The sequence below is a fragment of the Pongo pygmaeus genome, chromosome X (assembly GCF_028885625.2).
Source record: "Pongo pygmaeus isolate AG05252 chromosome X, NHGRI_mPonPyg2-v2.0_pri, whole genome shotgun sequence".
NCBI classification, from domain to species: Eukaryota; Metazoa; Chordata; class Mammalia; order Primates; family Hominidae; genus Pongo; species Pongo pygmaeus.
In genome coordinates, this window is record NC_072396.2 from 78,334,821 (window position 1) to 78,352,706 (window position 17,886).

Consider the following 17,886-nt stretch of genomic DNA (forward strand, 5'->3'; position numbering starts at 1 on the left):
TTTCCCCATTCATAAAGACAACATCTTTGACATTGGGAGAGCTGTCATTTCAGGCTTCATACTTCACACTGCCATGTTAATATTCATTTATAAGCTATGTGAATTAGTCAAATGCTTCTGCTTCCATGAAATCATCCCAGATCTGCCACTCAAAAATGCTGTCTCCATTATCTAAAATCCTACAAAGCTCATGACACTATGGCAAACTGTCTTACACTATAGTTATTTGTGTATATATTTCCCTTTTCTACTGGATCCTTGAGGGTCTGTGTCATTTTACTTTTTTTCCCACCTATGCTGAATATAATGCTCTTATACAGTAGGCATTCAATAAATATTTTTAAAATAATTTGGTCACCAAAATAATGGTAAAGTAAATTACACAGCAAACCAGATCACAAAAGCAGATGAATTACAAGTATACGTGGCTGATTCACCATTGGAAAAAACACCGATAAATCCATTTGTCCTATTTGTCCTACAGAAAGCTTCTTTGCCCCAATACCACATAAAACAAAGCCCAATTATTATCAAAACTAAGCTTTCAATAATGAACCTATTTCTCCATGAGAATACATCAAAATAAAACTTAAAAAGAAAATTAGAAGCATGATGTTTTCATATATTCAAGGCAAATGTTTCATCATTCACATTCTATATTTTCTGCAGTTATAGTATCCAAAACATCAACCATCATTTAGGAACAGAAAGTTTGTCAGAGACTCCCAAAGTTTCTTTGAAGAAATTAAATTGACGCACATTAATAACATGTGAAAATAATTCTATAAGCCTTAATAAAAACACTGAAATCCCAGATCTTGTTAATGCTCCATTATTATGCCATCTATCTTTGCAAAGTTTAGCTATAACTGATAGAAGCTATGTAACTCTTACCAAGATTCCAAGGTAACGTATACAAGAGTCTTACCAACCAAGCAGGCATTCAGTATCATTAAAATACACAGCACATATTGGGATGCTTTTAAGAATGTAACATGAGATAAACTCCTTAAACATTAAGGTTTCTGACTTCCAAAATCTAATAGAATATATGGCAGGTCTCAAATAGCATAAATTTCTCAAATCTGATTCCCTTGTAGCCATATAACCTCAGGTTCTTGCTTCTTCTTTGCCTTTTTTTTTTTTTTTTGAGATGGAGTCTCGCTCTGTCGCCCAGGCTGGAGTGCAGTGGCGAAATCTCGGCTCACTGCAACCTCCGCCTCCTGGGTTCAAGCGATTCTTCTGCCTCAGCCTCCTGAGTAGCTGAGATTACAGGCATGCACCACCACAAACAGCTAATTTTTTTATTTTTAGTAGAGACGGGGTTTCACCATGTTGGTCAGGTTGGTCTCAAACTCCTGACCTTGTGATCCGCCCATCTCAGCCTCCCAAAGTGCTGAGATTACAGGTCTTGCTTCTTCTTGAAATGGTCTCCTCTCCCCTATCTACCTCGTCACTCTTCAAAGCCCAATTTTAATCCCATTTCTATCATAATGCCTTCTTGAAACATGCAGCCAATTTGGCACTCTCCATTTTCTATCTTTTTGTTATAGTTTATACCTCAATATTTATCACTTTTGTGATATATTTCTGATTCATTTTGTATGTATATATGCATGGATATATTTCCATCCTTTTTGTATAAATTTGAGGGGTACAAGTGCAGTCCAGTTACATGGATATATTGTGTACTGGTGAGGTCTGGGATTTTAGTGTATCTATCACCCAAATAATGTACAAACCTTTTGTGACAAAACTGACATTTACTGAACAACAGCTAGATGAATCAGGTATGGTGAAAGGTAGGTACCTTTCACAAATGTGAGGGATGAAAGGAATAAAAATTTTACAAAATAGATTTTATCTGTATAGTTGAGGAAACTCGGGTTCCACAAGGTTTAATGACTTGTCTGGTAAGCAGCAGAGCTGAGGTTAAAATACAGGTCTGACACTTGAAGTTAGAATTTTTTCTAGTAGACCATAGCCACATTAGCAGCTTATAAGGCAGGGACAATATATTTCACTTCTTTTGCACCCTAAAATGGATGCTCTCAAAGGCACTGTTTAAACCAGCTATAGTTGTAAAGTATATCAAAAGTAATTTAAATAAATTTGAGCAGATTCCAGGTTTTCCATTTAAGGATACATTCCCTCACCTGCAATCCAATACACTTTCTTCAGTAGGAGAAAAAGTGATAGTTACAGCTAGCATGCAATTCTCATAACTCACAGCCCATTATACCTTTTCCAAAGCTGTAGTGAATGATGCCTAAAACTAATGTATCACCAATAAAGCTGTGCAATTTTACTTCCTTGAAAATGTTTTTGGATTTGGTCAAACTAGAGAACATCCTTGTAAATGTTCAGGATATGTGAGTGTCATCTGCATTGTGTTGTTAGTGGCAGAAACAGGGCAGTTAGCACATGCAAAAAGCATGGCACTACCTCTAATAATAACTGAATACTGTCAGTTTTCCCATAAAAGTTATTTTAAAAAGGTAAGAAATATGCCATATATGTTAAAAAGGAAAGAAATACACCAAAGAAATAAGAAGGATACTACATGTAGATGTTTTTATTAACATGTAGTGTAAAAGTTTTATTTGCTTTGTGATATTTTGGGGGTGGGAATAGCAAACAGTGGTTTTCCCCAATATCCTGCCTTTAGCAGAACTAGATTTAAACCATTCCAGGCAAATGAGAATCTTTAAAAAAAAAAACAAAACTTTTTTATTTTGAAATAATGAGACTCATAGAAAGCTGCAAAACAGTACGTAGTACAAAGAGACCCACGTACCCTTCACCCAGCATCTCTTAATGACATTTTATTTCGCTGTAGTTCAGTATCAAAACCAGAAAGTTAACATCGGCACATTACTGTTAACTACTGGACTAGAGAACTCATTCAGTTTTCACCAACTTTTAGCTTGTATTCAAGTGTATGTGTGTGCAGTACGTATGTGTCTGTCCGTGCGGTTCTATGCAATTTTATTGCACGTTCAGATCTGTAACCAGCACCACAATCAAGATACAAAACTATTCCATCACAAGAGAAATCCATTATGCCACTACTTCTTATTCACCCCCGTTCTACCTGCATCACCCCAGTCCCTTTACACTGGCAACCACTAATTAATTTGCTCTTGATCTCTACAGTTTACTCATCTTGAGAATATTCTAGAAATGGAATCATATATTATATAACCTTTTAGGATCAGCTTTTGTTTTATTCAGCATAATGCGCTCAAAGTTTATCAAGACTGTTGCATGTATCGATAGCCCATCATTTGCTATTGCTAAGGATTATTCCATTGATGTACTAGAATTTATTCAACCAGTCATCCCGAAGGACAATTTGGTTGTTTCCAGCTTTAGGCTACTATGAATAAAGACGTTATCAACATTCTCATACAGGTGGATATAAGTTTCCATTCATCTGGGAAAAGACCCAAGAGTCCAATTGCTAAGTCATATGGCATCTCTATGCTGACCTTACTAAGAAACTGCCACACTCTTTCTAGAGTTGCTGTATCATTCTATTTTATATTTTTGAGACAGAGTTTCACTCTGTTGCCCAGGAAGGAGTGCAGTGGCATGATCTCGACTCAGTGCAACCTCCACCTCCCAGGTTCAAGCGATTCTCCTGCCTTCGCCTCTTGAGTAGCTGGGACTACAAGTGCACGCCACCAGGTCCAGCTAATTTTTGTATTTTCGGTAGAGACGGGGTTTCACCATGTTGGCTAGGCTGGTCTCAAACTCCTGGGCTCAAGTGATCTCCTGCCTCGGCCTCCCAAAGTGCTGGGATTACAGGTGTGAGCTACCACGCCTGGCCTGCTGTATCATTTTATAATAACCAGCAAAGTATGAGTGACCCAGTTCTTCTGCATCCTCACAAACATTTGGTATTATCCTTTTTTTTTTATTTCAAAACTGTTCCAATAGGTGCATATTGATACCTCATTGATGTTGAACACTTTTTAATGTGCTTATTTGCAATCTATATCTTCTCTTTGGTGAAATATTTGTTCATGTCTTTTATGCATTTTATAATTGGATTGTTTGTTTTTCTGCTGTTGAGTTTTAAGAGTTCTTTATATATTCTAAGTATAAGGCCTTTGTTGGATATGTGGTTTGCAAATATTTTCGCCCAGTCTACTGCCTTTTATTCTACTCAGGAGTCTAACTTCTCACTCCATTCAGCAGTAATGAGGAATCTCTTCTGCCAGGAGCCAATAGAGGCCCAAGTAGGAACCTGGATTCTCATCTCCACCCACAGTAATGAGGCAGCACCCCTACTCCACTGAAGTGGTGACACAGGAGGCCTGCTAAACAGAAGATTTACATAAGATTCAGAGTCTAATAATACTCTACATGTCCAGGTTTCAATTTAAAAAATCATATCAAGAACCAATAAGATATCAATTTGAATAAGACAATACAATTAATAGACACTAACATCAGGATGACACAAACATTATAACTATCTGAAAGATTTAGGAGTAGCCATCATAAAAGTGCTTCAAGGAATATTTATGAACATGCTTGAAATAAGTGAAAAAAAGAAGTCTCAGGAAATAAAGGATATAAAGAACCAAATGAAAAATACAGAACTGAAAAATATAATAACTGACATACAAAAACTCAACGGATGGGCTCCATGGCAAAATGGAGAAGACAGAGGCAAGTATTAATGAACTTGGAGATAGAACAATAATTAGGAATACAATGCTTTCATATATTCAAGGCAAATGCTTAATCATTCACATTCTACATTTTCTGCAAGTATAGTATGAAAAACATCAACCATCGCTTAGGAACAGGAAGTTTGTCAGACTGCCAAAGTTTTTCTGAAGAAATTAAATTGATGCACATTAATAATATGTGAAAACAATACTATCAGGCTTAATAAAAACACTGAAATCCCAGCTCTTGTTAATGTTCCATTATTATGCCATCCATCTTTGTTAAGTTTAGCTACAACTGATGGAAGCTATATAAATCTTACCAATCAAGATTTCAAGGTAAGGTATACAAGAGTCTTACCAACCAAGCAGACGTTCTAGTAGTCAACAATATCATTAAAATACACAGCAGATGTTGGGATGCTACCTAAGCTTAACAACAGGGAGAAAATAGACTAAAGAAAAAAAAAAAGCCAAGAGAGTCTCAGGGACCTATGGAGCTGTAACAAAACACTTACCATCCTTTATTGAGTCCCAGAAGGATAGCAGAAGAGTGTGGGGCACAAAAAAGTACCAACGAAATAATGGCTGAAAATTTCCCAAATTTGGCAAAAGACATAAACCTATAATTTCAAGAAGCTGAGTAACCCAAATGTGGATAAACCCAAAGAAATTCACACCAAGACACATCATAATTAAACTTATGAAAGCTAAAGACAGAGAAAAAAAATCTTAAAACCAGCTAGATAAAAACACGTTATGTATAAGGGAAAAACAATCTTAAGACAGCAGATTTCCACAGAGGCCAGCATTAAGTGGGACAACATTTTTCAAGGGGTGAAAGAAAAGAACTGTCAACCTAGTACCGTACACTGGGCAAAATTAGCCTTTGTGAATGAAGGGAATATCAAGACATTTTCAGATTAAGGAAAACTAAGAGAATTAGTTACCAGAAGTCCTGCTTTAAAATAACTGCTAAAGAAAATTCTTCATACAAGAAGTGAAAGCAGAAGGAAACCTGGAATATCAGGAATGAAGGAAGAGCAATGGAAATGGTAAATATCTGTGTAAATATAATAACCTATTCTTAAGTTCTTTAAAAATATGTTTGATGGTTAAAAGCAAAATTTATATTTGTCTATAAAGATTCCATAGAGCAATAAAAAAGATTACTGACTGATGGGGTTTACAGTATATCAAGATATATGAAACAATTGTAAATATAAAGGGGGAAGGTAAGGGAACTTACAGAGTAGTAAGTTTTTACATTTCATTTGAAGTAGTAAAATGCTGATCCTAAGCAGACTGTGAAAAGTTACTTATGTATATTATAATTTCTAGAGTAACCACTACAAAATTATATAAAGAGATAAACTAAAACACATAGTAGATAAATTAAAATGGGATAGTAAAATCTGTTCAAATAACATAAAACATGACAGTAAAGGTAAAACCAAGTAACAAAATAAATTTATCAGAAAACACATAATAAAATGGTAGACTGAAATCCAAATATATAACTGATACCAATATTATTATCAATATATTACAATGATCAACAAAAATCAATAATTACTAATATATCAACATATTAGCGATGAACAGTTAGAAACCAAAATTTAAAAAAGAAAATTATTGACATTGCCCTCATCAAATAAAAAAAATTCTTAAGTATAAATCTAACTCAGGGTCTCAACCTCCAGCACTACTGACAGTTTGGGTTCCATAATTATTTCTTGCAGGAAGAGGTATTCTGTGCATTGTATGATGTTTAGCAGTGTCCTTAACCTCTACCCAATACACGCCAGTAGCATACCCCACCCCTCTAGTTGTGACCTATAAAAATGTCTCCAGACATTGCCTAATGTCCTCATGGGGTCAAAATCACCCCTGGTTGGGAACCACTGGTATAATCAAACATGTATCATGTCTGTATGCTGAAAGCTATCAATGCTGATGAAATAAATCAAAGAAAAGCTAAATAAATGGAGAAACATACTACATTCATCCAGTGGAAGACACGACCTAGTAAGGATATCAATTCTACCCAAATTGGTCTACATTTTAATAAAATTTCATTTAAAACATCATCAGCCTTCTTTGATAGAAGAGCTTTAATAGCTATAGAAAAGTTTATTCTAAAATTTATATGCAGAGGCAAAAAAACTGGAATAGCAAAAAACAGTTTTGAAAAGAAGGGAAGAAAGTTGGAAGAATCATCTTAGCTGGCTTTAAAACTTACTATAAAACTACAAAAAAAAAAAAATATATATATCAAATATAAAAACAGTGTGGTACTGGTGAATGCAGAAACACAAAGATCAATGAAACAGAATAGATTCCAGAAAAACATCCCATATATAATCATTATGGTAGAAAGAATAATGGCTCCCCAAAGATATTCATGTACCAATTTCCAGAACCTATAAAGATGATATCTTACATAGCAAAATGAACTTTGCAGATGTGATTACGCTGAAGAACATGATTATGTTCTTTATCCTTGATTTTGTGGGTGGGCCAAATCTAATTACAGGAGTACTTATAAGAGAAAAGTAGGAGAGTCAAAGTTGAGAGAAGATAAGATGAAGGGAAGCAGAAGGGTCAGAGTCAGAGAGAGATTGAACATGCTGTTGATGCTGAAGATGGAATAAGAGGCCCTGAGCCAAGGAATGTAGGTGAACTCTAGAAGCAGGAAAAGGCAAGGAAATAGATTTTCCTCAAGAGTTTCTGGAGGGAGCACAACCATGCCAAATATCTTTATTTCGATCCAGTGAAACCTAATTTTGGATTTCTGACCTCCAGAAATGTAAGATAATAAATTTGTGGTGTTTTCAGCTACTATATTTGTGATAATCTGTTACAGCAGCAATAGGAAACAAAGCAAATTGAATGGGGAAAGGATAGCCTTGGTGTTGGAACAATTGGAAAAAAATTCAATTTGGTGTTGGAATTGGGAAAAAATTTAATTTCTACCTAAACCTCACACAAGAATTCAAACTGTAGCACTTTAGTTCAGTACGTATTTTTTAAAAAACGTGGCACAATCTAAATATAAGAGAAAAATATATAAAACATTTAGAAGAAAACAAAAGAGAAAATCTTAATGACCTTCAGTTAGGCAAATAGTTATTGGACATGACAACAAAAGCATAATCCATAAAGGAAAAAAATAATAAACTGAAATTCATCAAAATTAAAAACATTTGTTCTACATAAAATACTATTAAGGGGATTAAAAAACAAGCTACAGACTGGGAGAGTATATCTGCAAATCATATATCTGGTAAAGGTTTCATATAAGAATATATAAAGAATTCACTAAAGTTGAGAGGAAAACCATACAGCCCAATTAAAAAATGGACAAAATGCTTAAACAGATACTTCACAAAAGGAAGATATACAAATGTAAACTAAATACACACAAAGCTGCTCAATATCCCAGGCCTTAAGAGAAATATAAATTAAAACCACAAGATACCACCATTCACCTGACAATACCAAGTGCTGACAAAGAAGCAAAGCAACAAGAACTCTTTCATATATTGCTGTGGGAATACAAAGAGAACTACTCTGGAAAACAGCTTGGCAGTTTCTTATTGAGTTAAAAATGTGTTTAGCATGACCTAGCATTCCACTCTTAAGTGTTTATTCTAGAGCTATGGAAACTCAAGTTCACACAAAAACCTGTGTCTGAATGTTTAAAGCAGCTCTAGTTATAATCTATAATCACTAAAAAGTGGAAAGAACCCAATGTTGTTGAATGGGTGAATGGACAAACTCTGTTATATCCATACCATGGAATACTATTTGGCAATGAAAAGAAACAAACTGGTATATCCAGTAACATGGATGAATGACCAAGACATCATGCTTAATGTGAGAAATCAGCTCAAAAGGTTATATACTACATGATTCCATTTATATGGCATTCTCAAAATGAGAAAACCATGGTGATAGAGGACAAATCAATGTTTCCCAGCAGCTAGGGGTCTGGAAAGGGTATGACTATAAAGAGGTAACAAAAGGGAGATTTTTGGGGTGATAGCACTTGTCTGTATCCTGACTGTGGTGGTAATTACATGAATACACACGTGTTAAAAATTATAGAACTGTATACTAAAAAGAGTGCATTCCATTGAATGTACATTAAAATTAAAAGAAATAAAGCCAGCATCACACCACAGACCCGGCTCCCTGGGGGTAGGAAATGTCTAAAAATAACACTGAATCACAGTGTATTTCAATAAAAATCAACCCAATATGAAGTTTCATACCCCTGTTACTTTTTAAAAATTAAGAAACTGGTTATATTTACAAGATTGTAATCTTGTGACAAAAGGTATATTTAATCTGACTGCAATGTGCACACTAAGTACATGAGAAATAAAGAAACTTTAAATTTTGAGATGGAGTCTCACTCTGTCACCTAGGCTGGAGTGCAGTGGCGTGATCTCGGCTCACTGCAACTATCGCCTCCCGTGTTCAAGTGATTCTCATGCCTCAGCCTCCCGAGTAGCTGGGACTACAGGCACGAACCACCATGCCCAGCTAATTTTTGTATTTTTAGTAGAGATGGGGTTTCACCATGTTGGCCAGGAAGGTCTCAAACTCCTGGCCTCAAGTGATCTGCCTGCCTCGGCCTCCCAAAGTGCTGGGATTACAGGCATGAGCCACCATGCCCAGCCTCAGGAACTTATAAAACTTTTTTTCTTTCTTAGATCAAAAATTTAAATCATACAAATAATCTGCTAGGCTCTTGAATTATCAGAGACTGGTATATCATTACAAAATGGTATTCATTTAATTTTTAGCACAAAACTGTACAATTTGGGACACTAACTGAAGAACAGAGTTAAGTAAAAAGTAAAATTGCCATAAAGGACTACCAAAAGTATGCTATATCTACATGGTGCCAAAATTACTGGTCAATATAGTCAGTTTGCTGAGGACCTCAAGTTCTAGATTTAATTATCACTTTTCCCATTATGATCATGACTAGTCATCTGAGGAACCCAATTCTTTCAGACTTTTTAATATCTAAACTCCTTAATAAATTCACCTCTTTCAGAGTGGCCTCTGTTAAACTAAGGGCTTTATGAGCAGTGCTGCCAAGAAGTGCCCAATATATCTAAACAAGTAAAAAAGAATTTTATTCCTTTAATTGCTTCTCTATTCACAAAAGAATCAGGAGAGAAAAAAATAAAGACCAGGAACACTAAAGAGAGATTTGATTAGCAAGGCAAAACAAAGATAAAAGAAAACCAGACAAGGTAAGGTAGGAGATCGGCGTGAATTATTTTCCAAGCACTGGTCACGAGGCCCCACTAAACAAACAGGATCTGAGCAAAACAGAATGCAGCAAAGAAACCAGCCAAAACCAGCTAGAACCAAGATGGTGACAAAAACAACCTCTAGTTGCCCTCATTGCTCATTATACACTAATTATAATGCATTACCATGCTAAAAGCAACTCCCACCAGCACCATTTACAAATGCCATGGCAACTCCTGGAAGTTGCTTTATATGGCTTAAAAGGAGAAGGAACCCTTAGTTCCAGGAACTCCTCATCCCTTTTCCAGGAAATTCATGAATAACCCACCCCTTATTTCACAACTAATCAAGGAATAGCCATATAGCTAGCCAGAAATTCACTGCTGCTGAAAGGGCTGCTGCTACTACTCTGTCTATGGAGCAACCATTTTCCTGTACTGTGTTGCTCTAATAATCTTGCTTTCACTTTGCTGTCAGCTCACTCTTAAATTCTTTCCTGCACGAAGCCAAGAACCCTCCCAGGCTGAGCCCCAATTTTGGGGTTTGCCTGCATTAAGGGTACTCAGACAATTTGTAAAGATTATCAGGGTAGTGGTAGAATCCTCACAGAACTGAAGTTTCTATTCTCATTAAAGGAAAAATATCAAACAACAACAAAGCACTTATGTAAGATGATCAAATAAAATTATTTTATATTGTATACATTATTAATTCATGAAAATTAGGCCTAGGCAACAAAGCAAATGTCATTAAAGATTTCCACTGTATAAACAAAATACTTCTGGCTTGTATATAAAGTTTGCTCTGGACATCAAAGAGTAACCTCAACAGAAAACAGCCTATTTAATCCAATCCTTGCAACATAGCTGAATATGGATCCTGAGAAAGTAAAGCAAGAGTTATGACTGATCTATATGAATAACAGACACGCAGAAGACTCCATATGCAAGACTGTTACATAATGTAATATTTGTAAGAAATGTCGTTTTTACCTAATATAACAGTTTGAAAGTATAAACATGGAACGGTATGACACAGAAAAGGACTATATGTCATTGTCATTTTCAATAACAAACATCTAAAAGCTAGAGATCATAATATCCACAAAACAAACTTGTTTTACCTTATTTCATGGCTGAAGCACACAGAACTGAAAGCAAATTAAAGAATATGAAAGAGCAATTGACTTGCAGTCTCAACTCCACTAATCTAATCAGAGATAAATCCTCTTATCTAAATCCTCTAGGAGATAAAACATTTAGAGGGGAAAAGTAGATCACACTGATATTTAATGAACAACCTCAATGTAACTAGTAGAAGTTACATGATATGTGAACCTGATTCATTAAAATTTTTTGTTCATATGGCCTTATCCCCTAAAATTTGTCTGGCCCCTGTTTAGCAGGTTCTAGAGGAAATTCTAGCCTCTGACACCTACAGCTACAACTAACATTACAGACAGCCAACTCCTAGCCAGATAAACATAAAATCTCACATTAAAGGCATATTTATCATCTAATGTATTGTGTCTAGTTTTCAAAAAAAATTACAAGGCATGCCAAAAGGCAAAGAAGAGTCTGAATAGACAAAGTAAACATCGGAACCAGACTCAGATAAGGCAGAGATTTTATAATTATCAGACCAGGAATTTAAAATGCCAAAGGCTCTAATGGAAAAAGCAGACAGCATGCAAGAAAAGATGTGTAATATAAACAAAGAGAGAGGAATCTCTAAGAAAGAATCAAAAGGTTGTACAAGAAATCAAAGACACTCTAACAGAAATGAAGAATGTCTTTGATAGGCTCATCAGTAGACAGGACACAAAATAGAAAAGAATCAGTGAGCTTCAAGACGTATGTCAGTGAAAACTTCACAAAGTGAAAAGTAAAGAACAAAATGAATTTAAAAGGGAAAAAATATGCAAGAAATATGGGAGAATTACAAAAGGTGTAACATACGTATACATAATGGGAATACCATAAGGAAAAGGGAAAAGGAACAGGAAAAATAATTGAAATAATGAAGGCTAAGAATTTTCTAAAATTAATGACAACACCAAACCACAGATCCAGGAAAGCTTAGAGGACACCAAGTAGAAAAAACAAAACAAAAGAAACAAAAAAACCACAATAACAACAACAAAAAACTCCCAAAAGGTACAGCCTGGCATATCATATTCAAACTACAAAAATCAAAGACAAAAATATTCTTAGAAGCCAGGGGAATCACCTATAAAGGAACAAGAATAAAAATAACAGTGAATGCAAGCAAGAACAGAGTGGAATGAAATATTTAAACTGTTGAAAAAAAACAATCCACCAACCTAGAATTCTGCACCTAGTGAAACTGTCCTTTACAAGTGAGGGAAAAACATACACTCTCCACAAAAGCAAAAATTGAGGAAATCTGTTGCTAGTACATGGATCTTGCAAAAACTGTTTTTAAATAAAGTTTTCCAGAGAGAATGCAAATGATATTGGTCAAAACCTCAGATTTACATTTAATTGGGAAGCAATGTTAGAGAAGGAATAAATTAATGTAAAATAAAATAATTTATTTTTATTCTTAATTGATCTAACAGATAAGTTTCTTCAAAATAATAACAGCAACAATGTATTGGGTAATTAAAGCTTATAAATAGGTGAAATGAATCACAGCAGTGTGTAAGTGATAGAAGGAATGAATTGGGAATACTGTTATGTGTACCACCCCCATGAAGCAGTAATAGTGTCATATTAAAGTGGAATTAGACTGCCTATAAATGTATAATGCAAACTCTATGGCAAGTACTTAAAAATCAAAAAGTATAATTGGAATGTTAAATGATTAGAAAAAACAAAATCATATAAAATGTTTAATTAAAGCCAGAGAAGGAAGAAAAAGATTGAAGATAAAGTGAAATAAAAGCAAAAACCAAAGAAGAAAGGAAATGAACCGAAAACACTTACACATATGGTCAATATTAATCCAACAATATCAGTTAATAATTTTAAATGTGAATAGTCTATACCAATTAAAACACAGATTGTCATCATGGCTGAATCTGATGGCATTAAAAAAAAAACAGATTGTCAGAATGGATTTTTAAAAGATGATCCAATTACAGACCCAATTTTAAATATCAAGACATGATGAATTATATGTAAACGGATGAAGAAATATACACCATCTTAACCCTTATCAAAGCTAAGCTGGAGTAGAAACTATATTAATTTCAGATAAAGCACACTTCAGATCAAGGAAAATTAACAGGAACCAGGAATAAAAGAGGGACATTACATAATGATAAAGAGGTCAATTCTCCAAAAAGATATAACAATCCTTAACTGTGTATGCACCTAACAACAAAACATCAAAATGCATGAGGCAAAAACTGATAGAATGGCAAGGAAAAACAGATGCATCCTCTATCATATCTAAATGACACCTATAGGATACTTCATCCAACAAGGGCAGAATACACATTCTTTTCAAACTTGCACAGATCATTCACCAAGATAAATGACACTCTGGGCCATAAAACACACCTTTACAAATTTTTTAAAATACACATCGCATGAAGTATGCCCTAGGCAAAATGGAATTAAATTAGAAATCACTAACAGAATGACCGTAGGCATATCCCAATGATTAAACAACATGCTTTTAAATAACACATGGGTCAAAGACTAAAGAGAAATTTTAAAACATTTTGAACTAAATAAAGATGAAGATACAATGTATCAAAATTTGTGGGATGCAGCAAAAGCAGCACTTAAAAAGAAATTTATAGCACTGAATGCAAACATTAGAAAAGAAAGATCTAAGATGAATAATCTAAGTTTCCATCTTGGGAAAATAGAAAAAAAAAGTGCAAAAAAAAAGTGCAAATTAAATCCAAAGTAAGCAGAAGAATAAAAATTGGGGCAGAAATCAATGAAATTGGAAAAAGGAAATCAACAAAACCAAAAGCTGGCTCTTGGAAAAGAGCAATAAAATTGCTAAGTCTCTAGTCGGGCTAATCAAGCAAAAAAGAAAGAAGACAAACTACTAACATCAGAAATGAAAGGCAGGCCTTCAGTACTGTTTCTATGAACATTAAAAGATAATTGAGGGATAGTATGAGCAACTCTAGTCCAACAAATTTGATAACTTAGATGAAATGGACAAATTCCTTAAAAGATCCCTTCCTATACAAGATACATCGATAAATTGAATTGGTCTGTATCTATTAAATAAATTGATTCGATAATTAATAACCTTCCAAAACAGAAAGCACTGGTCCAAATGGTTTCACTGGTGAATTTTACTAACTACTTAAAGAAGAAATGATGTGAATTCTCTATAATTTCTTCCAGAAAACAGAAGTAGAGGGAATACTTCCTAACTCATTCCATGAAAACAGCACCATTCTAATATCAAAACCAAAGACATTAAAGAAAACTACAGACCACCCTCTTTCCTGAATATAGATACAAAAATCACCACAAAATATTAACAAATCATACCCAACAATGTATAAAAACAATTATACAACATAACCAAGTGGAATTTATTCTGGGTATGGAAAGCTGGTTCAACATTTGAAAATCAGTTAATGTAATCCATCACATCAACAAGCTAAAGAAGAAAAATCAAATGATGGCAGATGAAAAAAAATCATTTAACAAAATCCAACACCTATTCATTACTAAAACTCCCAGCAAACTAGGAATAGAGGAAAACTTCAACTTGATTACAAACACCTATAAAAAACCTTAAAGTTAACAACATACTTAATGGTGGGAAACTAAACTGTGAACAAGGCAAGGATGTCCTCTTTTATCACATTACATTCGACACTGTACTAGAAGTCACAGCTAATGCAATAAGAAAAGGAAATAAAGGTATTCATTCTAGAAAGGAAAAAATAAAACTGTCTTTGTTTGCAGGTGATATAATTGTCTCTACAGAAAATCTGAAAAAAACAAAAACAAAAAACAAAAAACAAACCCCTACTAGAACTAAAAAGCAATTACAGCAAGGTTGCAGCATACAAGGTCATATACAAAAGTCAACTACTTTCCCACATACCACCAACGAACAACATGCAATTTGAAATAAAAAATACACCATTTAAATTAACAACGAAAAATGAAATACTTCAGTACAAATATAACAAATGTGTGCAAAAAGTATTATAAGGAAAACAAAACTCATATGAAAGAAATCAAAGAAGCTAAATAAATGGAGAGATACTCCATGTTCATGTATAGGAAGACTCAATATTGTTAAGATATCAGTTTTCTCCAGCTTGATCTATAGATTCAATGTGACCCCAATCAAAATCCCAGTAAGTAATTTTGTGGATATGGACAAACTGATCCTAAAATTTATATAGAAAGGCAAAAAACCCAAAACAGCCCACAGAATACTGAAGAAGAAAACAATACTGGAGGTCTGACACTACCCGACTATAAGACTTACTCTATGAAGCTACAGTAATCCTGACAGTATGGTACTGGTCAAAAAATAGACAAATAGATCGATGGAAATAGAAGAGACAGCAAAAAAATGGCCTCACAAAAATATAGTCAACTGATCTTTCACAAAGGAGCAAAGGCAACCCAATGGGAAAGAGACAGCCTTTTCAATAAATGATGCTGGAGCAACTGGACATGCCAATGGAAAAAAAAAAGGAATCCAAACACAGACCTTACATATTTCATAAAAATTAACTCTAAATAGATCATAGACCAAAATGTAGAAGATGAAACTATAAATCATCTAGAAGATAACGTAAGATAAAATCCAGGTAACCTTGGGTTTGGCAATGACTTAGCACCAAAAACATGATCCATGAAAGATTGGTAAGTAGGACTTCATTAATATTAAAAACTTCTGCTTTACAAAAGACACTGTCAAGAGAATAAGATGACAAGCCACAGACTGGGACAAAGTATTTGCAAAAGACTTATCTGATAAAGTATTTGTATCCAAAATTACAAAATAACTCTTAAATCAGAACAATAAGAAAACAATCAAATTTAAAAATGGGCAAAAGAACTGATCAGACACTTCACCAAAGAAGATATACAAATGACAAAAAAAGCATATGAAAAGATGCTCAACATCATATGTCATTAGGCATTTGTAAATTAAAACAAAAGTGAGATGCTACCACACACCTATTAGAATGGCTAAAATCTAAAATATCAATAACACCAAATGCTAGTGAGGATGCGGAGCAATAGAACTCTTATTCATTGCTTGTAGGAATGTAGAATGGTATACCAACTATAAAAGGTTATTTGGCAGTTTCTTACAAAACAAAACATAGTCTTACAAGACGATCCAGCAATTGTGTTCTTTGGTATTTACCCAAATGAGATGAAAACTTATGGCCACACAAAAACCTGCACACAAATGTTTACTGCAGCTTTATTAATGATGGCCAAAATCTAAAGGAAACCAAGATGTCTTTCAACAGGTGAGTGGATAAACACACTATAGTACATCCATATAATGAAATATTATTCAGTGATACAAAGAAAAGAGCTATCAGGTAACACACACACACAATGAATATCTTGAAATACATATTGCGAAGTGAAGGAAGCCAGTCTGAAAAAGCTACATACCATATGGTTCCAACTATATGACATTCTGGAAAAGGCAAAACTAGAGAGTTAGTAAAAAGATCACTGTTGTTAGGAATTTTGGAGGAAGGAAGGACAGATGAGTAGATGGATCACATGGAATTTTGGGGGCAGGGAAACTATTCTATACGATATCATAATGGTGAATACAGGACATTATACATTTCCCAAAAACCATATAACTGTACAACACAAAAAGTGAATCCTAATGTAAACTATGGACTTGGTTAATAATAACGTATCTTTTTAAAATAATTGGTTTATCAGTTTTAGCAGATGTACCACATTAATGCAAGATGTTAATAACAGAAGAAACTGCATTGTGGGGAAAAAAAGGGGGTATATATAAGAACTCTTTGTACTTACTGTTCAACTTTTCTGTAAACTTAAAACTTCTCTAAGATATAGTATTTTAATAATAATAATAATGATAAAACCAGGGTAAAATTCATGCTTCTCAAAAAGGCATCAGGTAGCACTGTCTCATTTTAAAAAATATTTTTCAGAAAAGTTTCAAAAAAATGAAGAAGTACATAAATGTTTTAAAGTTACATATGTCAAAATAGTTATTCAAAAATGCTAAATCCTTCATAAAGCCTTCCCTATATGCTTAATTGTTGGTACTCTCCTACAGCTTCATTTGTCTCTCCTTTTGGATGTTTCTATTATGTTATATACATATATATATATCTTATTATTTGTTAGTCACTCAATAAATATTTGCTCAACATATATATCACCTGTTATACTTTATATAACAGATGCATTTCTGAAGAAAAAGGGTGTTTATTTTTATAAATCACTCTCCCTTGAAATTATTATAATTGTAAAGATAGCTTATTTTTGCACTTGATACTTTAACTTCCTTTGCCCCCAGTTTTTCTGTCGACTAAGTGGTTTCCAAGATGGCAGTGGTTAGAGAATATGAATAAACATTTTTTGGTAACACTAAAGGTAACATACATTTTATAAAATCAAATGATTTCAATAAACATGTTTTACATTTTCCTTAAATCCTGGCATGGTTGTATGTAAAATACTAATAGGCTGAATTAGGTTGGGCGGGAGTGGTGGCTCATGCCTGTAATCCCAACACTCTGGGAGGCCGAGGTGGGCGGATCACCTGAGGTCAGGAGTTTGAGACCAGCCTGACCAATATGATAAAACCCCGTCTCCACTAAAAATACAAAAATTAGATGGGCATGGTGGCATGCGCCTGTAATCCCAGCTACTCAGGAGGCTGAGACAGGAAAATTGCTTGAACCCGGGAGGTGGAGTTTGCAGTGAGCAGAGATCATGCCACTGCACTCCAG

General features: G+C 34.3%; 1 protein-coding gene across 3 annotated transcripts in view; it reads right to left on the reverse strand.

The window, feature by feature from the left end:
- ABCB7 (ATP binding cassette subfamily B member 7) overlaps positions 1-17,886 on the reverse strand; it is a 107,062-nt gene that overhangs the window by 23,449 nt on the left and 65,727 nt on the right. The gene's annotated exons all lie outside the window — the stretch shown is intronic.